Raw genomic sequence first — 26,672 nt, 5'->3', positions numbered from 1 at the left:
GTGATGACTGCCCTTGTACTGTTCACTATGTAACTTATTCATTATGTAAGAATTTGTTCTCCATGTAAGAACTTGTTTGTTATGCGTCAGAAGATTGGAGACTGATGAAAATTAGGCTTGGGGTGGATTAATGATTGTGCATTGAGCATTGACTCCCCTATACAGAATTTTATTGTCGTTAACAACCATTTGTTCAATAAATATGAGAGATGCCCTCAAAAAAAAATAAAATAAAATAAAAATAAATAAAATAAATTAGTGTTAGGTTTCAAACAAGACAGCAAAACACATTCTAACTTCAATTCCAGATGATAGCTATGTAGGACAAAGGAGGGAAATTCAACTGAACAATAACTTTTGTCAAGATACTAATGCTACAGATATAAATACTACATATATTTTAATAGCAAAAAATTACTTTAATGAAGTCCTCAATAGAAGTGTTTAGACAAGTGAGAGTAAAGAATGCCTAGAGCTCAGCCTAGGTTCTTCAGAACCTTATTCATTGAAATGTAAGTGCAGGAGGACAAGTTTGCACAGTCAGAGTTGACATGACTTCATCTGGCAAGTTTCTTAGTTTCTCTTTTCTTCCAAATCACATGACATCAGCACAGAAGGAGCACACAGGGACTCTGCTTCCATAATTGCAATGGAGAAATTGAGAGGGCAGACAAAGCAGAAACCACCGTCGAGAGTGACCTAACGTAAAGGACAACTACTTTCAGCAGATTTCCTGAAAATCACTGCACTGTTATCGGAAATATATTTTGCTTCCTCATAGTCTACCCAAGAGAAGACCTCTTTTCTTCTCCCCTACTACTGAGAGTAGATATTCTAACCAAAACTCCAGCATTGTGGTTTGCCAGAGAACTGCAATATTTTTTATTCATCCACCAGTTCTGAACACAATTATTGGTCTACAAGCAGGCCCTTCATTCAGCTGGCTATGATGGAGGCCTTTCTTTTTTATAACTGCTGGCATAAGAGATCCAGTCTCTGTAAGTCACTGGTGATGGACATTTTTGGGGACTTTAACCACCATGGCACTTGTCCAGGGGCAACTTGAATTCAGCCATGTGGAAGATGTCTGTTTTAGGGACAGAAGCCAGTCTACAAAGAGCATAAATGAAGGGTGAATGCAGTCCTGATGACCAGCAATGTCCTGGATCATGTTACTAATGAGGGACAGCTGCATGAGCCCTTATTATAGTTTGCTTCCTTGGGACAATAAAGGACATGCTTTACAAAGGTACCATCTCCTTGTGAGCTCAGGCACTTGACATGCATCTGTGCACTATATGAACCCTTAGGCTCTGTGCTTGAGAGAGCAGCCGTGCCCACTGGAGATTAAGAGGAGTCTGAGAAGGGAGGCTCACTGCACTTCTGGTCTGGGAGGTGCTCCCTGAAGGGGGTTTGTTTGGAACTGAGGACAGGTGGCAGGGAATAAGATCAGGACAGAAGGTGAATGTGTGTGGTTTGCTCAAGAATGATGGGTTAGTTTGGAAATTGCTGTCTAGGATCTGGGGTTGCCATTATCTCTAACAAGGGAATGAACCTGTGGGATGACATGACTTATCTTAACCTGCTGAATTCTACTGATTCCATTTTAGTCATTGAAGTGTTGAGGGAGTGGGAGAATGACCTCCCCTGCCATTGCAGGAGAAGCAGCCTTATGGCCAAGGGCCTCTCGTTGACCAGATGGTCTCCTTTAGCCATGCCCACTGCATGTTGGGATGCAGAGTATGAGCCAATGATGTGGTTCAGGGTCTGAATAAATGCAGCCTAATCCAAAATGGTGTTTCTTAATGAAAAAAAAAAGTTTTCACATGCAGATATGCAAGGATTTGGCAGAGAACATAAGTACAAAAGCTCCAAAATGTGAATGCATTAGAGAGTCTGAGGAGTCATAAGGAGCCTAGAGAGGCTGGAGTCCGCTGAAGGAGGAGAAAGACCAGAGATAATGGGGCCAACTGGATGGGCTTTCCAGACCTCATCAGACCCAGAGTGTTGCCATGGTTAAGAAAAAATTTGGATGGGAGTGGATTTCATTAAGAAGAAGGTATCATATATGTAGGCATCACCACATGTTTTAAAGCAGAAATAGGAAGATAAGTCAATGAAAAAGCATACACATGCAAGTGATCCTTCACCCACTGAATATACCCTCTTACACATAGACACCACAGTCCATACATGAATAAGTAGATACACAACTTGGAAAAGAAATAACTTGTATAACAACTAAAGTATAACTTTAAATTTTGCTTCATCATATTTTAAATCTGATCTGACTTTAAGCCGTAAAATCAAACTTCTCAGTGAAGTTGCGTGTCCATGTAGACTCCAAGAGAAGAAAAATATGATAATTTTAGACAGAGACTTTGACAGGCATTGTGGAAAAGCTGAAAGAGAACAGGTCCTAATGAAGATTAAAAACACAGTGGCCAGGGATAAAGCACACTAGTGTGTTAAATTCTAGATTATCATGAAGAAGAGTTAAGATAGAGACCAACAAAGGAATGCCAGGCATATACGTGAAGGCAGAGGTTTCAGATTTACCTTCATGATAAAATTATATAAACTGCCTTGGTCATCACATATTTTTCCATTGTAATAAAATGTATGGTGATTCTTTTAGAAAAATAAAATAAAAATTATTTGGTATATTTCATTTTAGAAAAATTACTTTAAAAATATTTGTTTCCGCATGAGAAAAATATAAATTACCAAATAATTCAGATGCATAGTTGGAAATAAATTTGGGAAAGTAAGAAAATAACAAAGGGAAAATGTGTTGTATATTAGAGAGGACAGAAAGCTGATAAACTGAGTTACATAAATTGAGTAGAGGCATTGAGGTCAAAGAAATGGAAATTCCAGGAAATAAATAGAACAATACTGATTCCATTTGTCTGGTCAGATAATCACACTTTCAGACACAGAGGCTTTGACCTCAGCAATCACAGACACTTCTTCAGTCCTAGGGTCTATTGGCCCTCAGTTGACATCACAAAGAATCGTTTCAAAGCCCGCTTTATGTCCTTGTTCCTCAGACTGTAGATGAAGGGGTTCAGCATAGGTGTGACCACAGTGTACATCACTGAGGCTGCTGCACCTGAGTGTGAGCTCTGGGTAACAGCTGAGCTAAGGTACACTCCTAGGCCTGTGCAATAAAATAAGGAGACAATGGAGAGGTGAGATGCACAGGTGGAAAAAGCTTTATACTTGCCCTGAGCTGATGAGATTCCATGTATGGAAGAAACTATCTTAGAGTAAGAATAAAGGATCCCAGCAAGGGGACCACCACCCAGCAACCCGGATAAAAAGTATATCACTATGTCATTGATAAATGTGTCTGAACAGGCCAGTTGGAGTATCTGACTGAGTTCACAGAAAAAGTGGGGAATTTCCAAGTTATCACAGAAGGGAAGACCCAACACCATTAAGCTTTGTAACAATGAATACAGGACACTCAGAATCTAGGACACCAGGACCAGCAGTCCACAGAGTCTGGTTTTCATGATGACCGCATAGTGCAGGGGATGGCAGATGGCCACGTACCGATCATAGGCCATCACAGTTAGGAGGAAGTCATCCATCCCTACAAAAAGTAGGAAAAAGTACATCTGGCTGATGCAGCCTGCATAGGTTATGGCTTTGCTCTGGGTCTGTATGTTCAGCAGCATCTTGGGGATGGTGGTGGAGGTGAAGCAGATGTCCACAAAGGACAGGTTGCAGAGGAAGAAGTACATGGGTGTGTGCAGGTGGGAGTCTGGGCTGACAGCCAGGATGATGAGGAAGTTCCCAAACACAGTGATCAGGTACATGGAGAGGAAAAGCCCGAGTAGGAGGGGCTCCAGTTCTGGTTCTTCTGAAAATCTGAAGAGAAGAAATCCTGAAATATTTGTATCAATCTCAGGATCCATGTGCTGGAGGTGAGTACCAGAAAGTAGAAAAAAGGAATGACAATTTTCACATAATCAAGGGTTAGTAACCTAGAATAAGTGGTAACATTTATTTTATAACCAATAAGTTCATTTCCATATTTGATGTATGGGTGGCTCCCTTTGGCCTCCCTAGTTCCTTCTCTATAGGAATTGCTTTTCCACTGTCATCCTGTTCCTCGACATAATGTGCACTATTGATTTATTGAGGGTATCTTTCTTTAATCTGAGCAATAGATATTGAACACATACCACATTCCAGGAACTGTCCAGAGTACAGTATGCTGGAAAATAAAACTCCCTACAATCTAGTGCTGGAAAAGGAATAATAAAACAAAAATAATAATGTCACCCATCAGATGGTACAGGTGCTATGAAAAGGAAAGTATGCAAAACGGAGAGTTTAAATGGTTGTTATTTTTTACTGGGGATTCAGAAATGACCTGCAGCAAGGTTACAGGTTAACAGATGCATCAAAGAAGAATGATCAGGAGACACAGACTACCTGCGTGAGTGTGTGCCTGGCAGAGGGAATGGCCGGGGCAAAGGTCCTGAGGAAGGTGGTTGTTTAAGAGAGCCAAAGGCTCAACAGAAGCCAGTGTGTTGAGGGGATGGGCAAGGCGGAGAGTGATGAGAGATGCTGTCAGAGGATGATGAGGATGAGGGGGCCTCCTGGCTGCTGAGACTTCAAGGCCCAGGGAAGCCCTGTCTACCCAAGCCTCCTATCCAGCCATATAAATTTCTCCACATATCATGCAATTCCATTATTTTAACTGAATAACTTCTTCATATGATTTATACCTGAGTATATTATGTCTTGCAAATATTTTCATTTTTTGAAATTATTTTTAAATTTATAAAGAAGTATATTTGACATAAATAGTATATATTATGAGGTGTACAGCATAGTGATTTGACAATTATACACATAACTAAATGGTCACCATGATAAGTGTAGTTAATATCTGTCACTATATAAAGTTATTACTGTATTCCCTATATTGTACTTTTCATGTAAACTGATGCAGCCACTATGGAAAGAAGTATGAACAATTTCTCAAAATAAAATTAGGAATACCATATGACCCAGAAAGCCCACTTCTGGAAATTTACATAAAGAGAAAAAAATCACTAATTCAAAAAGGTATATGCACCTTCATGTTCATTGCAGCATCATTTTCAAAGATCATGATGTGGAAGCAACCTAAGTGTCCATCAATAGATGAGTAGATAAAGATGTGGTACATATACACAATGGAATATTATTAACCCATTAAAAGAGAAGTCCTGCCATTTTCAACAACATAGATGTACCTAGAGAGCATTATTCCCCGTGAAATATCAGACAAAATGGTAAATACCATATGATTTCCATTATATGTGCAATATAAATAACAAAACAAATGAACACAACAGAAATAGACTCACAAACTTAGAGAACAGACTGGTGGTTATCATAGGGTAGGGAGGTGGGAGAATGGGTGAAATAGGTAAAGGGAATGAAAAAGTAATAACTTCCAATTAGAAAATAAATTAGTCACATGGATAGAAGTATGGCACATGGAAAATAGTAATATTGTAATTTATTAATTTATTTCTATGTTGATGGACATTAACTATATTGTGGTTAGCATTTTGGATGTACATCATTCTCTACTCACTTCATCTGAAACCAGTATACAGTTGTATATAAATTATACCACAATAAAACGTATTAAAAAAGAAAGTAAATGGCTAACTAACTCACAAAATATATGGCCTCACACAAAATGAAATAATCATAAAGTAATGCCAATTGGCATATGGATTTTAACTTATTAAATAGATAGTTTTCAAGTGGACACCCATAATGGAGAAGATAACCCTGAAGTCTATGCCTCACTCACTGCTGGTGCAGGGATGTATTTGCAAGCATTTTTTCCTCTCTGTATTTCTCATCAATATGGAAATAGTAAAAAATTCCTCATCATAAAAATAAAAAAAAAATGTCCTTGCCTCACTGTATACATCATGGCTAACAAACTATTTGACACACTGAATTAAAGGGACACTTGGGCTTTTAATTTAAATTTGCTATTAATTTAAAATGACACCTGACTTTGCTGAGTTCAATGTTCCCATCTCTTTCTTGCTTCCTGAATAATTACATCATTTCGTTAAACAAGCGAGCAGACAAGCACCAACCTCTCCATGCTGGGAACGAGGCTGCATTGACTCAGGTGACAGCCAATAGCTTTCCTGGCTTTCCTTCTCCCTGCCCCTTCCCTGCCGGCTCGGCTGGGCTCTCAGACTCACCTGGAAGAGCTCTCTGAGGAAGGTCTCCTGTGGAAGTCAGAATTCCTCCGTGGACGGCTGATGATGAGGACTGAAGCTTTGTCCTCAGATAAGACAGCAGGAAGGACCCAAGCTTTGGTGCTTCAACCAGACTTACAATTCCAAAAGCACAACCATGTCCCATCCAGCCCAAGGTGTCACATGCCGAGGGACAGCTGCAGTGATGTATATACTTCTCTCTATGTCTGCTCATTAGTCACTGCTTCCATTGTTAGTCCTGCCTCTGAGTACATCATGCCCTGTGGGACACAGGTCTAGACCTAGTGGAAAATTGTCTGTCAATTTACTATTCCCATGACCATATTAGAAGTCGAGTGAATCTTATTTTTTATTTCTCTTTGAATACTCCTGCTTTCCAGAGGTCTTGACTTCCAGTACCTGATCACATCCATGAGTTAAAGTTTCTACAAAATTTAGACTGAGGAGCTATCTGGATTAGGTCCCCGAAGGTATTGTCATATTGTAGGCCCACAACCCTTGGTAGTTACAAGAAAGTTTATATTTCCCTCTTCAGGGATGGGAAAAAGTATTTTACACTGATGTAAAACCTTGGGCTCCACACTTCTTGGCTCCAGGACACACTCACCAAATCAATAAGGATTTTCCTGCATATGTGAGAAATTGGTAATTGCCATTTAGTCCCACATAATGAAACTTTGTTGATTATACGAGGTCTGTTTATGTATGTATACCACTTAATGGGGTTTTTCAAAGGAGTGTGTTTATTTTTGCAGCTAAACACCTGGAAGTGGAAATGATAAGTCAAATAAGGTAATTGTATTTTTAATTTTTTGAGGAAACTCCATGATGTTTTTCACAGTGGCTGCAACCAATTCACATTCTTATCAACAGTGCATGAGAATTTCCTTTGCTCCTCATTCTTTCCAACTCTTGTTATTTTTTGTCCTTCCGAAACTAGCCATTACAATTGGTATGAGGTGATATCTCATTTTAGTTTTGCATTTCCCTGATGATATGTGATGTTGTGCATTTTTTCATGTGCCTGTATACCTTTGGAAAAATCTCTATTCAGATAATTTGCACATTTTTAACTGGATTGTTTATTCTTTTGGTGTTGAGTTGTATGAATTATTTATATATTTTGGATATTAGTAACTTATCAGATATATCTATCATTTGCACATATTTTCTCCCATTCGTGATCCCCTGAATGTGAAAGAGAAAGGCGGAATTGTTACAAGGAGGTGGATATTTTAAGCTGCTATATCGGTGGCTGTGAAGATGCAGAAAGGGCCAGGAGCCAAGGAAAGCTTGTGGGTGCCAGAAACTCAAATAGGAAAGGAAATGGATTCTCTTCTGGAGTCTCCAGAATGAAACCATTTTTTAGACATCTGGATTTTAGTCCACTGAGACTCATTCCATGTTCTGTCCTACAAGACATAAGAATATAAATTTGTTTCTTTAACACCCAGCCCAGTATGCTAATTTGTTATAGAAGCAACAGTCATACAATACACACATTTATCCAAAAAAATTTGTAGGAGAAAATTAAATCTTAGCTATTCACTTCATTCATTTTGCTTCCTTTGGGTAAAGGAATTTTGTGTTGAAATCTAACCTTAGTTAGAAGAAAAAACAGAAGGCCAATTAGGAGTTTTTCTACATTGGGTAGTACATTGAATTCCCATTGTTTCTTTGTGTCTAAATTTCTAGTCCCTTAATTTCGCGGTAATTTAATGATTTATTATTTTAATTTCTATCCAACTGTGTCACAAATTTCTTTTCAACATAAAATATTGGATTATTAAAGAGTCTGCATGTATCCATATATTTGTCTGTTTATTTGAAAGAAAATCATGTACAAATGCACACACATGTACTCCTTCCCCATGAAAGTGTTCTTGGACTTAGCAACATTTAACAATATTTCATTTATGACTAACTACAAACACATGAATTAAGTTTATATCTCATATCACCATCATAAATAAGGAAATAAAGGCAGAGTGATTACATTCTTTAAAATTACATAACAAAGCAATTATAGATTTGGGGTACTGCCTTGTATCACATGTAAATAAACCCATACAGCATGTACTATTAATTTTGTTAGTTTCTTAATTCAGCAAATTTTACAATTTAAATATGTGTAGCTACTTGTATATCACTACAGTCTGATAAATTATATATATTTTTAATTCTAGTGATGCCTGTTTCATGGTAAGATCACAGGTAGCTGAGTCACACATTATCAGGTGTTGGAGATGTATCTTCTAACTAGGTAGAAAGCAAAGTGTTATGTAGGGATATAAAACATAATTGGAATAAATCAAGGCCTTTCATACCTGATAAACTCATTTTTTAAACAAAATATTACCCTACATATGTTAAGTAAAAATAACTGAAATAAATTGGCTCAAAACAGAGTGTGTTACAACCTCCCACAGTATCATGGGACAAGCCTTGAAACAAAGCCTTTAACCCCTATCTATGGTAGACCTTCTGGGCAGTGAGTTGAATAAGAGAATAAAACAAGAAGACCAAATATAAAACAGTGTGTTTGTAGAGTAAATTCTTACATTGTGTTTTGATTTTAAGATGTCAGACAATAAGCATTTGATTTCAGAGATATATGTTTCATAGATATCCAACACATCAGACATATTTCCAGCAGTGGGCCACAGCTAGTGAGTAAGGACTCAGGCCACCCCAACCTTGAAGCTCCCCTTTTAGGAAAACCTGAATTAATTGATAGCAGACCTCCTCAGTGACCCTGCTCTTCTCTTCTTCCAGCCCTAATTCCACTCGGATGTTTTAAATGTGCCAATAAAAAATAAATCCCTGAAACCTTAGCCTCCTGCCCCTGGATCACAATATAGGCAGAGCCCCAAACAGTGGTCCATGCTCTCTTTCTGTCCCTGTACTCAAGCCCTTCCTGTGTGGGCATTGGTGGTGCTGTATACCCTCCAGGTTCTGTGAGTAATAAATCTGTTTCTTCCATCATGCCATGATTGTCATTGCAATTGTAGTAAGTGTCATGAGGGCTTGTCCAAAAATTTTGTCTTCAGACCAAGCAACAAGCAGTAGTCTGGACAAGAGCCCCAGGGATTCCCAGCCTATATAGCATCACCATCAATAGGCCGAGTCTTTAGTGACACAAGAATAACATCCACTTTCACAGTAACAGAACTGAAGGTATCAATGTAGAGAGAATGCTGGATACAGAGTTGTAAACTCTGCTTTCATATTTTCCTCTGGAAGGGATGATGTAATGGGAATTAGTAGCTAAGTATATATTTTTCGCTGTATGAGTAGTTTGATTCAACTATTCTATTAATAAAACAAGAACAAATTCATTACAATTATGTATAGAATAGAAGATATTATACTTAAGTAATCCATACTGTCCACAAAATGTAGCACAATTTCCAGATATTTCTGATCAAAGTTTCTAAAAATCTCTATGAACATAGGAAAAGGCATGAAGTGAACACTGTCTGTGTAAAAGATGGAGAAAAAGAGTAATACAGTGGTTACTTAAGCTGCATAGAGGATTTGAATTCCAACAAAAGGAAATTCCAGGGAATAAACAGAAGGAGCAAGTTCTATTTTTACAATCTGATTAAAACATCACAATTTGAGGCTGGTAGGCTGGAAGCCCAGAAATCATGGGCACGGGTTTGGCCCAGCACAGTTAGCCCTTTACTTCTTGCCATCCTAACAAATCATATAAAAGCCCCCTTTAAGTCTTTGTTCCTCAGACTTTAGGTGAAGGGGTCCAGCACGTTTGTGACCATGGTGTATATCACTGAGACTGCTGCACTTGAGTGTGAACTGTGGGTAGCAGCAGAGCTAAGGTGCATGCCTAGGCTTATACAAAAAAATAAGGAGACAATGGGGAGGTGAGATGCACAAGTGGAAAGTGGTTTACACTTGACCTGAGCTGATGAGATTCCATGCACGAAGGAAACTATCTTAGAGTAGGAGTAAAGGATCCCAGTGAAGAGAGCAGCAGCCAGCAGCACAGCTGCAAGATACATCATCTGGTTATTAAAGAAAGTATCAGAAGAAGCAAGTTGGAACATCTGATTGAATTCACAGAAAAAGTGGGGTATTTCTACATCCCTACAGAAAGAAAGCCACAGAACCATTAAAGTTTATAACACATAATGCATGGCACTAGTGATCCAGGACATCAGAAACAAGAGTCCACAGAGCCAGTGGTTAATGATGACTATGCAGTTCAGGGGGTGGCAGATGGCCACGTAACATTCATATGTCATCACAAATAGGAGATAGATGCCCAACCCTGAAAATATAAGGAAAAGGTACATCTGCATGATGCAAATTGCATAGGCTATGACTTTTCTCTGGGTCTGGATGTTTAGCATCTTGGGGATGATGGTGGAGGTGAAGCAGACGTCCACAAAGGACAGGTTAGAGAGGAAGAAGTGCATTGGTGTGTGCAGGTGGGAGTTTGAGTTGACAGCCAGGAGGATGAGCAAGTTCCCAATCACAGTGATGAGGTACATGGAGAAGAAAAGCCCAAATATGTCGGACTACAGTCCTGGCTTCCCTGAAACTCTGAGAAGAATTTCTGAAATACATTTGTCATTTCCTCATTCTTCACGTTGTCTGATTGACTGCCAGAAAAGAGAGAACAACATCATTCATTTTTACACACAAAGTACTACTCACAAAGACTGCTACAATCTACATTTTTCTAGTAAGAAATTAATATCATACTTTGCATATGGGTCAGTGCCCTTGCAGAGATCCATCCCCCAAATTCATCTCTGATTAGGCACTTTTATCTCACTACCAACATTCCCCCTAGATGTTATGCATTTGAAGAAGATGTGTTGAGTGTCATATATGCTCCAGCAACCATCTAAGGCATGATTACAGGGTTCTGACAAACAAAAGCCCCTACAAGCCAATGATGGGGAAAAAACATAAGCAAATAAAATATTATGTAATATGTCAGATGGTGACAAGTGGTATGAAGAAACAAAAGCAGGTTTAAAGGAGAGAGTGGATAGAAGTTTTATTTTTGTTGGTGTTTAGAAAAGACTTGCAAACAAGGTGACATCTGAACAGAGACCTTAGGATGAGAGGTCAGGAATGCAAATTTATGGGGAAGTGTGTGACTGGCAGAGGTAATGTTTAATTCAAAGGCCCTGAGAACTATACTATTTCAGCTATTCAAGTCTAAAAATGGAAGCAAGTATGGGAATGAGTAATTAGAGTGAGAGTGATTAAAGATGCAGTCACACAATTTCAAAGAAAGGGGTTATTTGCTCTTGGTTAAAATTGGAGACATAGGGATCCACTCTCCCAAACTACATACCTCTTCTACTTTATAAATCTGGTTTCAAAGGCTTCTTGTACATTGAAATAGATCCCCTCAATACCATCTGTTGTTGTTTTTGTTCTAGCCACTATAGTGTAAAGGTCACTTTGAATATATGAGCCCATATAACCTGCTCTGAGGACTGCTTTCCCTACACAAGGTGCACATATGCATGCACGCACATACACACACATTGCAGCCTGGGCTATGCTCTTACCATACCTTTCTCACCTCCAGCCCCTGTGATTAAGCTAAGATTGGATATAGTCAAGCTGGCCAGATTAGTCATCACTCCCATAAAGGATGTAGAAATGGGACCAGAAATTTCAATTAATAGGCTTCCCATGGCCAAATAAAATTGAAGAACCAGTTGGTATGCTCATTTTTTTCCATGGATTTAAAGAAACATAAGAAAACTCTTCAATAAGCATAATGAGGGAAGGAGGAAAGGAAGGAGGGAGGGAGAAAGAAACAGAGAAACATGAAATGGGCAGAGTTGGGGAAAAAAAATCTGCTGGTTCAGGGGTCCCTGAGAAACTGCAAGAAAGAAAAATAATCCTTGGTTCTGGCAACACTCCAACTCTTATTATATCTAACTGCTCAGCAAAATATTAATGGAGCAAAAATAAATTTGGCCAGAAGACAAAGAATTGCTACCTTTAGGGTGTCAATCATGTTAAGATTGAACTTGCCAAAAGGAAACAAATGCTGACAAAATTAACCAATTTTGCCAAAGGAAATATACACAGTTCAACAAATGTTGGACACATTATTTATGAGGCAATGGAAGATGTGTTTTCTGTGCCTATTCCATATTTATTTGACCAATTGCATTTTATTTTTTATTGAAGAATAGTAGATAAACAATATATTGGTCTTACATGATCTATTAGGGGGTAAGGTTTTCTTACAAGGTATTTTTTCTCAGTTTTTCCTGTGAGTTGTGTTTTTATCTCTTTTTGCACACATGCAAAAAGAACACTCTAAATCCCAGTTCTGGTTTTTGTGCAAAATGAAAAATCATCTCAAGGACATGCTCTATAACATTCTACCTACACCAGGGCACCCCATTAGCTAACCCAGAAAAATATTCTTAAGATTTATGACTGAGGCTGTAGTGTTGTACACACATTTATAATATTGAGATGTGAATTCTCCATTATGATGCAAAATCAATGGAGCAAGGTTTTCACTTGCAATGTTCATGGCACTTTTTCAAAATGGCATATGATTATGATCACTTAAAAGGAAACAAATCTAAGAAAATGAGTATTTATAACATCAGAGAATTATAGAGACATGAAACCAGTTAGAGTGATTTCATGTGACTGTATTATACAAAAATTACTAAACTTAAATAGTAATAATTTGATAATAATCATCATGGATTAATAATGGCAGGTTAAATTTCCCAAGGCTTGGAAATAAAAGAACATGACAGAAGGACCTTTAAAATTCAGAGGAAGCAGTATCTACATTATAATTTCACCTTATACAAAGATATATGGATTCAAATATGTTCATAGATGGGAAAGGTGACTTTCCTTCAAATGTAAGTAAAAATGCCCTTTAGATGATTGGTAAAAATGATACAATTTTAGAAATACATCTTTACAAAATTCAAAAAGGTACAATCAGGAAGACCAAAGATGTGAAAATAAGTTACAAACATGTACAAAGTTTAATTTATTAGCACTAAGTACACCAAAGAACATTTCTTTTCCCTTTTGTTTATAGGAAGGATTTGAGTGAAAAATATTAAAATGACAACTGACATTTTCAGTAAGAAAAAATAAAAAGCAATGGAGAAAACACATATGCTGAGTGATCAATGTGGCCCAACACAACTAACACATATTCACAATTCCCCAAATATGCAACTTATTCATACCTAATCAAAGTCAGTGGTAAATTCAAAGTTGATGAGAAAACTCCACTTCCTTCTTTCAAAGAATGCATCCAAGACAGGAATAAAAGCAGTCTGAGAGCCCTATACATGTGTAGAGAGCTTGCACAATTTACAATACAGAAACAAATGAACATGTCCACATATATATTCTTCTTCACAGCTCATGATATATTTGCAAAGTAAATCTATTTAGCATATGATATTTTAAAAAATTAAGATATCATTGATATACAAACTCATGAAGGTTCCACATGAGCAACATTGTGGATTCAACATTCACCCGTGGATTCAACTTTCCCCCTTATTATCAAGTCCCCCCAACCCCATTGCAGTCACTGTCCATCAGCGTAGTGAGATGCTATAGAGTCACTACATTTCTTCTCCATGCTGTACTGCTTTGCCTGTGACCTACTTATATTATGAGTGCTAATTATAATTCCCCTTAATCCTCTTTTCCCACCGTCCCTGCCAGCCTTCCCCAGACCCTTCCCTTTTGGAACTGCTAGTCCCTTCTTGGAGTATGTGAGACTGCTTCTGTTTTGTTCCTTCAGTTTCCGCATACAACATTTTTGTACAGATAAAATTTCCTTCCGGGAACACTCAAGAGTGAAAGAAAATAATGTCAAATGAATGTCTCATGAACTGATGTTGCAAGGTGGTATTTGCAAGCAATACACTGATCTGTACCTAACATCAATATAGAAACATTTGCAAAGATGCACCACCTCAAAAATAAAAAGGAAATGCCATCAGAGGACTGGACATCCCTCCACACCTAATCCTTTATTTTCCTACTCACTTTAACTGCAAAACTCCTTGGATTTGTTGAACTTTTCCTGAAAGCATTTTCTGCCTCCCCTTTCTTCCTCTAACTGGGCTTCCATCACATAAAAGTCAACAACGATCCATGTGTTCAGTTCAACATTCACTTCTCTTTTTAGCATTGTAAATAATTTGTTCAGTTAACCAAGTAATCAAACAAATGTAACAATCTCTCTTGGTTTGGTCTAGGCTGGTGGCTCTCATTGTCTTCAGGTATATTTGCTTGGTTTTTATTACCTCTAACCCTTTCTCGAATTACCTGCTGGACTCTTGTTGGACTCACCTGGTTGGGATTCCTGAGAGGAAGGTCTGTGAGTAGAAATCCAAACTGTTTCTGAATGGCCTATGATGGAAACTGAAGCTCTCTCTCAGCAAGACAGTGGGAGGGCATGAAAAATCAGAACCAGAGCCAAATTTAAAACTCAAAAGCAATAAGCAGATCCTGTCTCATCCAATGTGGCACATGATGAGGATCTGGAGCAGAGATATTTACAGATTCCTGTCTGCTCATTAGGCATATTTCTCTGTTGTAACTCCAACCCCTTAAGCATGATTCCGCTATGGGACAATGGTCTGGACAGAAAGGAAAGTTTTCTTTGAGATTCTTGTTTCCCAATATACCAGGTGAAAATTGAGAGAATCTTGTTTTTATTAGTCTTTCCTTATAAACTCTTTTGGCTTCCAGAGTTCTAAGCTGTAGCAACATAAAAGAACCCTTTTTAAATTTTTTACCCAAAATGTAAGCGTGAGCAACCTGGCTGTATTTCATCCAGTTAATCTTCAAGATACTGACTTGTGGTGGAGACACAGTCCATAATACCTACAATAAATTGCTCATTTTCCATTTCAAAAAATGTGGGGAGCTGTGTTTCTTGACTTTAAACCTTGGCTTAATTACACAGTTGACAAAACAATAATGAACTTCATATTTATGTCAAAAGTTATGAGCTGTCATTTCATTTCTCATTGTGAGCTATTAACCATAAGGAATACATCTAGATTTTTGGCACTACAATCTGAACTTGAAATAGGAAAGTAAATAGTTTCTTCAATGTAGTCTCCATAAGGAACCCAGACCTGCAAACATCTTGAATTTTGCTCAAGGAAACTCATTTCAGTCTTCCAGTCTTCACAACTTTAAAAGCATAAATATGTTCATTTAAATTATTCATGTGGTGATTTTACATTAACATAGTAATTGAATACATACATTTATCCAATAAAATTTTGTTCAGGAAGTTGAGTCCATGCTTCTCAATTATGATTCTCATTTAGAATATCCTGGGTAAAGGCATTTTGCATTGTAATCCTACCTAAAGCAGTAGAAGGAATATAAAATCAGGCTGGATATATACAGCCTCTTTGGCTGGTAGAGAATTTCACATTGCACAAATGTGAATAACTTCAGATTGTCATGCCTCTGAGGAATTAAGATAGAAAAATAATATTTCAACTTAAAAATGTTATGTCTATTGTTTAATTCAAATCTTTTTCCTCAGTTTCTACATTCTTTTAATTTCATATTAATTCATGAAATTCTTTGCATATCTATCCTTTTCAACTTTACTGTTTCTTACAACATAAAATATGAGATTTTAAATGAGTCATACTCGTGTACCCATTTACATATAAGTTTATTTGAAATAAAGTTGTGTACAAATAAACACATAAGTATATACCCACAGCTATACCTGAGAATGTTTTCTCAGATATCAACAAAATATATCCACACATTTCACTTATTTCTTACATTTGTCTGAGTTTATGTTTACTGTCCCCATTTACCTTTAGAAATATGGAAGTCAAGGCTCTGGTTTATTACAGTTTTAACAATTAAGAAAAAAATCCATCAAAGTTTCTTGTTAAAAAGCATTCTCTTCGATGATATACAAGTTGAAACATGCAGCATATTTTGTAATTTTGAGTGGCTTCGTTTATTGATCTAATTGTATGTGTTAATTATGTGCAGTTTTATAGCATGTAATTATACTATAATACATTAGTCAGAAGGAAACAAATGTATGATATGTTGATCAGTGTAATATGTAGAGAACAGGTAGCTGATTCACACTGAGCAGCAAAGGAGATATGTCTTCTAACTGGGAAGAAAGTAGTGTATTTTATATGGATGTAGGAACAGAATAAGTAAATTAAAGCAATTCACAGTTGATACTTGGTGGGTAAATGGCATAATTTCCAGTATCTCCTGCCTGGCCTTAGTCTATTTACATATCAACAGGTGGGAATTTAACACTTCAGACCCTCCCATTGATACAGGGAAATGGGTTGAGAAAAAATGTCCATTCTCTCCACCCCTCCATTCCTGGTATGGAATTGATCTTGCACTTGCCAGTCTCCAAGGATCCACCCATGGAGTTCCCACCAGAAAGTGTGGGCAAAGCAGAGCATGAGCTGTGGCCAGAGGAAATGGATGGAGCCAGGTGTGGGTAGCTACTCTAAGGAATAGAAGTCTTTCTCCCAACCCAACTTTTCCCTTGACTTATTTCAGTTTCACTGGTTTCATAGAGGACTCGCCCTGGGCCAGGAGCACCATTCCCCCCCAGAACTACAATACTCCTCTTTTCTGTAAAAAAGAAGATAAAATTGCATATAAAAATGGAGTTAAATAATCTTAACTGATAGCTAGGGTAATGAGAAGGCTTTGAAACACAGTGATCATGTACATGGAGAGGAAAAGCCCAAATGGAAGGGGCTGTAGTTCTCATTAATGTGAAAGTCCCAGAAGAAGAAAATCTTGAAATATCTGTATAATTACCTGATTCTATATTGAGGAGATGAGTACCAGAAACGAGGAAAATAACAGGACTAATTTCATACAAATTTTCATTACTCACTTATTTGAAATGCTATGAATTTGTTTTCTATTCATAAAATTAATTTAAAAATTTGACATATACACCTGATCCCCTTTATGGGACTTCCATACTTGCCACTACTGCTATTGATCTTTTCTCATTCAGCTTTTTCTCTAAGTGGTCCTGTATATTGCAGTTTTAATGAGAAATTCTTCATTGTTTCAAGAATATAAACTGAGTGCTGTCATGTTAAGCACTGTCTAGACACATAGTATGAATAACAAAAGTACTTATAATCCAATGATAATAAATGAATATATAAGCAAATAATAATATCATATAATACTTTACAATGTTATAGGTGTTATTGAGAAAGAGCAGGTAAATGGGATGTGGTTCATGCCATTGGAAAATCGACTTAGCTTGTAAAAAAACCCAGCTTATCCTCTTTTTTATTTTTTTATTATTTTGGTATAATTACTCTACAATTACATGAGGAACATTAAGTTCACTAGACTCCCCCCATCACCAAGTACGCCCCACATACTCCATTACATTCACTGTCCATCAGCATACTAAGATGCTGTAGAATCACTACTTGTCTTCTCTGTGTTGAACAGCCCTCCCTGTGCCCCACCCCACATTATACATGCTAATCATAAGGCCCCTTTTCTTACCCCTCTTTATCCCAACCTTCCACTCATCTTCCCCAGTCCATTTGCCTTTTGTAACTGTTAGTCCATACTTGGGATCTGTGATTCTGCTGCTGTTTTGGTCCTTCAGTTTTTTTCTTGGTTCTTAAACTCCACAGATGAGTGAAATCATTTGATACTTGTCTTTCTCTGCCTGGCTTATTTCATTGAGCATAATACCCTGTAGCTCCATCCATGTTGTTGCAAATGGTAGGATTTGTTTTCTTCTTATGGCTGAATAATATTCCATTGTGTATATGTACCACATCATCTTTATCCATTCATCTACTGATGGACACTTAGGTTGCTTGCAATTCTTGGCTATTGTAAATAATGCTGCGATAAACAAAGGGGTGCATATGTCTTTTTCAAACTGGGCTGGTACATTCTTAGGGTAAATTCCTAGGAGTGGAATTCCTGGGTCAAATGGTATTTCTATTTTGAGCTTTTTGAGGAACCTCCATACTGCTTTCCATAATGGTTGAACTAATTTACATTCCCACCAGCAGTGTAGAGGGTTCCCCTTTCTCCACAACCTCTCCAACATTTGTTGTGGTTTGTCTTTTGGATGGTGGTGATCCTTACTGGTGTGAGGTGATATCTCATTGTGCTTTTAATTTACATTTATCTGATGACTAGCGATGTGGAGCATCTTTTCATGTGTCTGTTGGTCATCTTAATTTCTTCTTTGGAGAACTGTCTGTTCAGATACTGTGCTCATTTTTTAATTGGATTATTTGCTTTTTGTTTGTTGAGGTGTGTGAGCTCTTTATATATTTTGGATGTCAACCCTTTATTGGATCTGTCATTTATGAATATATTCTCCCATACTGTAGGATGCCTTTTTGTTATGTTGGTGGTGTCCTTTGCTGTACAGAAGCTTTTCAGCTTGATATAGTCCCACTTGTTCATTTTTGCCTTTGTTTTCCTTGCCTGGAGAGATAGGTTCATGAAGAAGTTGCTCATGTTTATGTCCAAGAGATTTTTGCTTATGCCTTATTTTTTTCTAAGAGTTTTATGGTTTCATTACATACCTTCAGGTCTTTGATCCATTTCAAATTTACTATTGTGTATGGGGTTAGACAATGATCCAGTGTCATTCTCTTACATGTAGCTGTCCAGTTTTGCCAACACCAGCTATTGAAGTGGCTGTCTTTTCCCCATTGTATGTCCATGGTTCCTTTATCATATATTAATTGACCATATATATTTGGGTTAATATCTGGACTCTCTTTCTTTTCCACTGGTCTGTGGCTCTGTTCTTGTACCAGAACCAAATTGTCTTAATTACTGTGGCTTTATAGTAGAACTTGAAGTTGGGAAGTAAGATCCCCCCTGCTTTATTCTTCCTTCTCAGGATGGCTTTGACTATTCAGAGTCTTTTGTGGTTGCATATGAATTTTAAAACTATTTATTCCAATTCGTTGAAGACTGCTCTTGGTATTTTGATAGGGATTGCATTGAATCTGTAGATTGCTTTAGGCAGGATGGCCATTTTGACACTATTAATTCTTCCTAGCCAAAAGCATGGGATGAGTTTCCATTTGTTAGTGTCCTCTTTAATTTCTTTTAAGACTGTCTTGCAGTTTTTAGGGTATAAGTCTTTCACATCCTTGGTTAGGTTTATTCCAACATAGTTTATTCTTTTTGATGCAATTGTGAATGGAATTTTTTTCCTGCTTTCTCATTCTACTAGTTCATCATTAGTGTATAGGAATATCACAGATTTCTGTGTGTTAATTGTATATCCTGCACTTTGCTGAGTTCAGATGTTTGTTCTAGTAGTTTTGGAGTGGAGTCTTTAGTGTATTTTATGTACAATATCATGTCATCTGCAAATAATGACAGTTTGACTTCTTCTTTACCAATCTGGGTGCCTTGCATTTCTTTGTTTTGCCTGATTGCTTTGGCTTGGACCTCCAGTACTATGTTGAATAACAGTGGGGAGAGTGGGCATTCCTGTCTTGTTCCTGATCTTAGAGGAAAAGCTTTCAGCTTCTCATTGTTAAGTAAAATGTTGGCTGTGGGTTTGTTATATATGTCCTCTATTATTTTGAGGTACTTTCCCTCTATACCCATGTTGTTTAGAGTTTTTATCATGAGTGGATGTTGAATTCTGTTGAATGTTTTTCAGCATCTATGGAGATGATCATGTGGTTTTTGTCCTTCTTTTTGTTGATTTGATGGATGATGTTGATGTATTTTCGAATGATGTACCATCCTTGCATCCCTGACATGAATCCCACTTGATCATGGTGTATGATCCTTTTGATATATATTTAAGTTTGGTTTACTAATATTTTGTTGTGTATTTTTGCATCTATGTTCATCAGGGATATAGGTGTGTAATTTTCTTTTTTGGTGGGGTCTTTGCCTGGTTTTGGTATTAGAGTGATGCTGGCTTCATAGACTGAGTTTGGAAGTATTCCCTCCTCTACTACTTTTTGGAAAACTTTAAGGAGAATGGGTATTATGTCTTCTCTATAGGTCTTATAAAATTCAGAGGTGAGTCTATCTGGAATGGGGATTTTGTTCTTGGGTAGTTTTTTTATTACCTATTGAATTTCTTTGCTGGTAATTTTTCTGTTTAGATTTTCTGTTTCTTCCTTATTCAATCTTGGAAGGTTGTATTTTTCTAGGAAGTTTCCCATTTCTTCTAGGTTTTCCAGCTTGTTAGCATATTGATTTTCATAGTATTCTCTAATAATTCTTTGTATTTCTGTGGGGTCCTTCATGGTATTTCCTCTCTTTTCTGACTCTGTTGATCTGTGTAGATCCTCTTTTTCTCTTAATAAGTCTGTCTAGGAGTTTATCTATTTTGTTTATTTTCTCAAAGAGCCAGCTCTTGGTTTCATTGATTTTTTTCTATTCTTTTATTTTTCTCAATTTTATTTATTTCTTCACTGATCTTTATTATGTCCCTCCTTCTGCTGACTTTGGGACTCATTTGTTCTTCTTTTTCCAGTTTTAATAATTGAGACTTTAAACTCTTTAAACTATTCATTTGGGATTGTTCTTTCTTCTTTAAATAGGCCTGTATTGCTCTATACTTTCCACTTAGAACTGCCTTCGCTGCTTTCCACAGAATTTGGGGCTTTGTGAAGTTTTCATTTGTCTCCATATATTGCTTGATTTCTTTCTTAATTTGGTCATTCATCCTTTGATTATTTAGGAGCATGTTGTTATGCCTCCAGGTGTTTGTGAGCTTTTTTGTTTTCTTTGTACAATTTACTTTTAGTTTTATACATCTGTGGTCTGAGAAGTTGGTTGGTAGAATTTCAATCTTTTTGAATTTATTGAAGCTCTTTTTGTGGGCTAGAATATGGTCTACTCTGGAAAATGTTGCATGTGCACTTGAGAAGAATGTATCCTGCTGCGTTTGGGTGTAGAGTTCTGTAGATGCCTGTTAGTTCCATCTGTTCTAGTGTGGTGCTCAGTGCCTCTGTGTCCTTACTTATTTTCTGTATGCTGTATCTGTTCTTTGAAGTGAGTGGTGTGTTAAAGTCTCCTAGAATGAATGCATTGCATTCTATTTCCTCCTTTAATTCTATTGGTATTTATTTCTTTCACATATGTCAGTGCTCCTGTATTGGGTGCATATATATTTATAATGGTTATATACTCTTGTTGGACTGAGCCCTTTATCATTATGTAATGTCCTTCTTTATCTCTTGTTACTTTCTTTGTTTTGAAGTCTATTTTTTCTGATATTAGTACTGCAACCCCTGCTTTCTTCTCGCTGTTGTTTGCCTGAAATATGTTTTTCCATCCCTTGACTTTTAGTCTGTGCATGTCTTTGGGTTTGAGGTGAGTTTCTTGTAAGCAGCATATAGATGGGTCTTGTTTTTTTATCCATTCTATTATTCTGTGTCTTTTAATTGATGCATTAGATCCATTCACATTTAGGGTTATTATTGAAAGATATGTACTTATTGCCATTGCAGGGTTCAGATTCATGTTTACCAAAGGTTCAAGTGTAGCTTCTTTATTATCTAATTATCTAACTTAACTCACTTCTTAAGCTATTATAAACACAGTCTGATAGTTATTTATATTTTCTCCCTTTTTAATCCTCCTCCTCTATTTATATGTTAGGTGTTTTATTCTATACCCTTTTGTGCTTCCTTTGAATGCTTTTGTGAATAGTTGATTTTATTTTCTTTACCTTTATTCAGTATTTGGTTGGTTGCTTTTTTTGTGTGATTTTATTTTCCCTGGTGACATCTATTTAGTCTTAGGAGTTCTTCCCTCTAGAGAAGTCCCTTTAGAATATCATGTATAGGTGGTTTGTGAAAGGCAAATTCCCTCAACTTTTGCTTGTCTGGGAATTGTTTAATCCCTCCTTCATATTTAAATGATAATCGTGCTGGATACAGTAGTCTTGGTTCAAGGCAATTCTGTTTAATTACATTAAATATATCATGCCATTCTCTTCTGATCTGTAAGGTTTCTGCTGAGAACTCTGATGATAGCCTGATGGATTTTCCTTTGTTGGTGATCTTTTTTCTCTCTCTCTCTGCCTTTAATACTCTGTCCTTGTCTTTGACCTTTGCTATTTTAATTATTATGTGTCTTGGTGTTGTCCTCCTTGGGTCCCTTGTGTTGGAAGTTCTGTGGGCTTCCATGGTTTAAGAGACTATTTTCTCCCCAGTTTCGGAAATTTTTAGCAATTATTTATTCAAAGACACTTTCTATCCCTTTTTCTCTCTTCTTCTTCTTCTTCTGGTTCCCCTATAAGCAAATATTCTTCCATTTGGATTGGTCACAGGGTTCTTTTAATATTCTTTCATTTCTGGAGATCCTGTTATATCTCTCTGCTTCAGCTTCTCTGTGTTCCTGTTCTCTGATTTATATTCCATTAATGGTCTCTTGCACCTCATCCAGTCTGCTCTTAAGTCGTTTCCAAGATTGTTTTATTTCTGTATTCTCCCTCCTAATTTGATTCTTTAGCTCTTGCACATTTCTCTACAAGTCCGTCAGCATGGTTATGACCTTTATTTTGAATTCTTTTTCAGGAAGATTGGTTATATCTGTCTCCCAAGGCCCTCCCCTTTGGGGGTTGTCTGGGTGATTCTGGACTGGATGCAATTCTGTCTTTTCATGGCAATAGAGGTAGTTGCAAGCAGGTAGCGTGTGTGTTACCTGAGAAAATAAAGTCCCTTCCTGCTTGCTGGTCACCCTGCCCTTCTCCGCTGCCTGTGTCAGTTCCCTGCACACCTGAAGCAGCCCTCAGAGCAGCCCAGAGCCCTGCGGGGAGTGGAAGGCATGCCGGGTGTGCTCTTCTGCAAGAACGGCACCCTTTTGTGCCCTGTCCCAGCTTTGTCTGTGCCGGGCAGCTGCTCACAGGTGGTGGCCCCGGAACTGGCCCATGTGGCTGTGTGCCAGGATGAGACTCTGAGCGGCTGCTGTGTGTGCACCCACTCCAAGGCTGCTCGGCCGCTGTTGCAGGGCCATGCCAGAAGGGGAATGAAACGCAGGCTGCTTATGGCCGTGAGGGTCTTCAGAGCTGCACTGCCTCCCAGGGGCCTAGGGTGCCTGAAATTCCTCAGTATTCCCAGCCTTCTGGGCCGAGTGTGCCAGGACGATTTCATCAGCTGCGAGGCTCCTGTCTCTTTAAGTCTTTCAAAAAGCACTGGCTTTTCTTTTGTCTCAGGGGAACAGGGTGCGGGGACCCGCTCACAGATTTTACTATTCCTTTTACCTAATATCGAGCACACCATGCACTGTGTGTCTGTGCTCCCTGTGTGAATTTCCAGGACTGGGTATTTAGCAGTCCTGGGCTCCCACTCCTTCCCAGCTCTGACTCCTCTCCTCCCACCTGTGGGCTGGGGTGGGGGTTGCGCTTGGATCCCACAGAGCCACATCTTGTATCTTACCCCTTCATGAGATGCCGAGTTCTCGCAGATGTAGATGTAGTCTGGCTCTTGTACTATATCCTCTGGTCTCTCTTTTAAAATAGTTGTATTTGTTGTATTTTCAAAAATATATATGGTTCTGGGAGATTTCTGCTGCTCTAGTCACGCCGCCATCTTGGCTTCTCCTCCCCAGTTTATTCTTTAACTTAATCTATATGCCATTCTTTACCTTCCAGCCCCTTAACCAGTTAATTATCTTTGTAACCTGGATGAGATAGACCTCCAAAACATAAATGAACCTCTGTAGATCAATAATGCTGTGATCACAATTAATATAGTCACCTATTCTTAAGGTAACCCTATTCTTAAGACAAAATTGCAAAGGAATGAAGAATCACCTGTATGCATTATGCCTTTTGCAAAACCCTATCCAAAAGGCCATATAAAACTCCAAACCCTTAAACCTTAGTGTGCCTCCTCTCTTTGGTTGCCTGAACTCACATCTGACTGTGTATTGTCTTTTAAAATAAACTATCTTGCTGCATAAGCTTGTTGCACTTGGTCTCTGAAATCTTTTCCATGACAAAGTCAGGTACTCACCACCTCTCCCTCTAGTCATAAATGTGTTTTTTACTTTGCTGTTTCATTCAGCTTTCTAATATTAATACATTACTTCTCTCTCTCTCCCTGTTTTATTTCATACCATTAAGGAAGTGGAAGTTCTCAGAACATAATCTCACTCTACCCAGTGCTTTGTGTCTGTCCACAAATTCTGAGGTGGTAGGGATATAGTTCCCTCACTATACAAATCAGGCAGACACTGGTTGTCAAGTGATCCTGATTTTAGGAGTGGACAGGGATTTTCCCTATGTGAATCCGGAGTTCAATGAACTTTCCTTTTCTCCTTCTGATCTTACTTGCTCTGTACTGCCTGTATGGATGCTGACATTTGTTTCTACTCTTGCTTTAATGAGTTCCTTTCCTTCTGGCAATTTTCAGACTTCATCAATCAAGAATTCTTTCTCAATCAAAGTCAGGATACCTTCCCAAACTGAGTTGAGGTTTCACCGAGTCTCCAGGGAGATGTATTCTCTGATGCAGCTACCAGAAACATTATGAAGGAGAGAAATTAAAGGATGAAGGAGTGAATTGGGTATTCTAATTTTAGTTTGTGCTTAGGTAGAATCTAAAACAAGATCACACAGAACAGAAACTTCAAGAGAAAGAGGGAGATGAAAGGCATTATAATATCTAATTAGACATAGGACAGTTTTTAATGCAAAATAGATAACATGTAGAATATCAAATCAAACACAATTAAGGGGCAATTATAATAAACTGCTGTTTTTATTTTTGGCATATCAGCTTATATTCAAGAAGAACAATAATTATTCTGATATTCAAATTTCAGGTCACTTTATTAACAACCAACTATATTGAGATTCTCTTCTAGGTAACTAAGTGGGTGTGAAAGGACAAACATGTTTATGCAGAAAAACTGGTTGCTCTGAACCACATAACTGGGCAAATATCAAGCCACCTTGAGAACTATGCTCTGATCATGAACTTGGAAGAGAGTTTCATAAGCATGAAAGAGAGTTGAAATGGGTGAAATTGACCCTGCACCAAAACCCTATGTCTCAATTATTGCATCAAGTATGTCAGCTAAAACTAAATTTATTTGGGTATGCAACAATTCCCATTTTTATTTTTAGTTATAGTTACAATGGTACATTGCACCACAGGTTAAACACTTTTATGTTAATTTGCAATTTACTGCAACATTATTGACTAAAAATCCTGTAGTTTTGGTCTATAGCCCATTAGGTTTAAAATATAGATAAACAATTTGTAGCTACTAGTATGAAATTGGGAAACACTGGTCATGGAATTATAAAACGTTAGTGAAATATCTGTTCATACTTAGCCCATACTGATCACAGAGTATATATGAGAAGCTGCTCAGAGAGTGAGTCATCAGAATGTTGTAGGAGAGGAGGCCCTTTCTCTTACCTCTCCATAGTAATGATAACTGGCCCATCCATCGGTTCTTAAAGAGTCATCATGGTTTGCTATCTTGTCAAGTCCCCACTGTTTAATTCTCAGTCCTTTCTTTAATAGAGTTTTCAGTAATATGGTTTCAGTTTATATATTTTTATTGAAGTACAGTTGACATACAATCTTATATTTTTCAAATAGAAGGCACAGTGGTTTAACAGTTACCCACATGACTTACTGTCTGCCAACATAGGAAGATGTTACAGAGTCTTTGGTTATATTGTCTATGCTGTGCTACCGTCCATGTGACCCACTTATATTATGACTCAGAATTTCCATGCCTCTTTACCCCCTTCACTCTTTCCACTCATCACTCCCTGCATGTTAACCACAAGTCACTTCTGTCTGTATCTACTTCTGTTTTGTTATTTTAGTTGTTTTTATTTTTAGGTTCCACAAATAAGTGATTACATATGATATTTGTCTTTCTCCACCTGGCTTATTTCACTGAGCATAATACCATCCAGATCAATCCATGTTGTTGCAAATGGCCAGATTTCTTTCTTTTAATGGCTGAATAATAATCAGTATTGTGTATGTACCACAGCTTCTTTATCTATTTTTCTATAAATGGACACATTGGTTGTTTCCAAATATTTGCTATTGTGAACAATGTGGCAATAAACATAGAAGTGCATATGTTTTTTAATCAAGGATTTTGTTTTCTTCAGGCAAATTTATAGAAGAGGAAATATGAAACATATGGTATTTCTATTTTTAGGTTTTGGAGGAACAGCCATATGACTTTTCATAGTGGGCTGTACCAATTTACAGCCATCCCACCCACCCACAAAATGCTTTCCCCTTAGTAACTATGAGTCACTTCCCAGTGTCTATGAATCTACCGCTGTTTTGCTAGCATTGTTTTGCTCTGTTTTATATTCCACAAATAAGTGAAATCATATCATATTTGCCTTTTTCTGCCTGG

General features: G+C 37.6%; 2 pseudogenes; both read right to left on the bottom strand.

Moving 5' to 3' along the window:
* Positions 1–2,987: 2,987 nt before the first annotated feature.
* LOC118920067 (olfactory receptor 7A10-like) lies at positions 2,988–3,926 on the bottom strand (annotated as a pseudogene).
* A 6,077-nt stretch (positions 3,927–10,003) lies between these two features.
* LOC130679784 (olfactory receptor-like protein OLF4) lies at positions 10,004–10,771 on the bottom strand (annotated as a pseudogene).
* Positions 10,772–26,672: the final 15,901 nt, after the last annotated feature.

This window comes from Manis pentadactyla, chromosome 12 (genome assembly GCF_030020395.1).
Source record: "Manis pentadactyla isolate mManPen7 chromosome 12, mManPen7.hap1, whole genome shotgun sequence".
NCBI classification, from domain to species: Eukaryota; Metazoa; Chordata; class Mammalia; order Pholidota; family Manidae; genus Manis; species Manis pentadactyla.
Note: the sequence above shows the minus strand (reverse complement) of the source record. Positions and strands in the feature narration are given on the sequence as shown.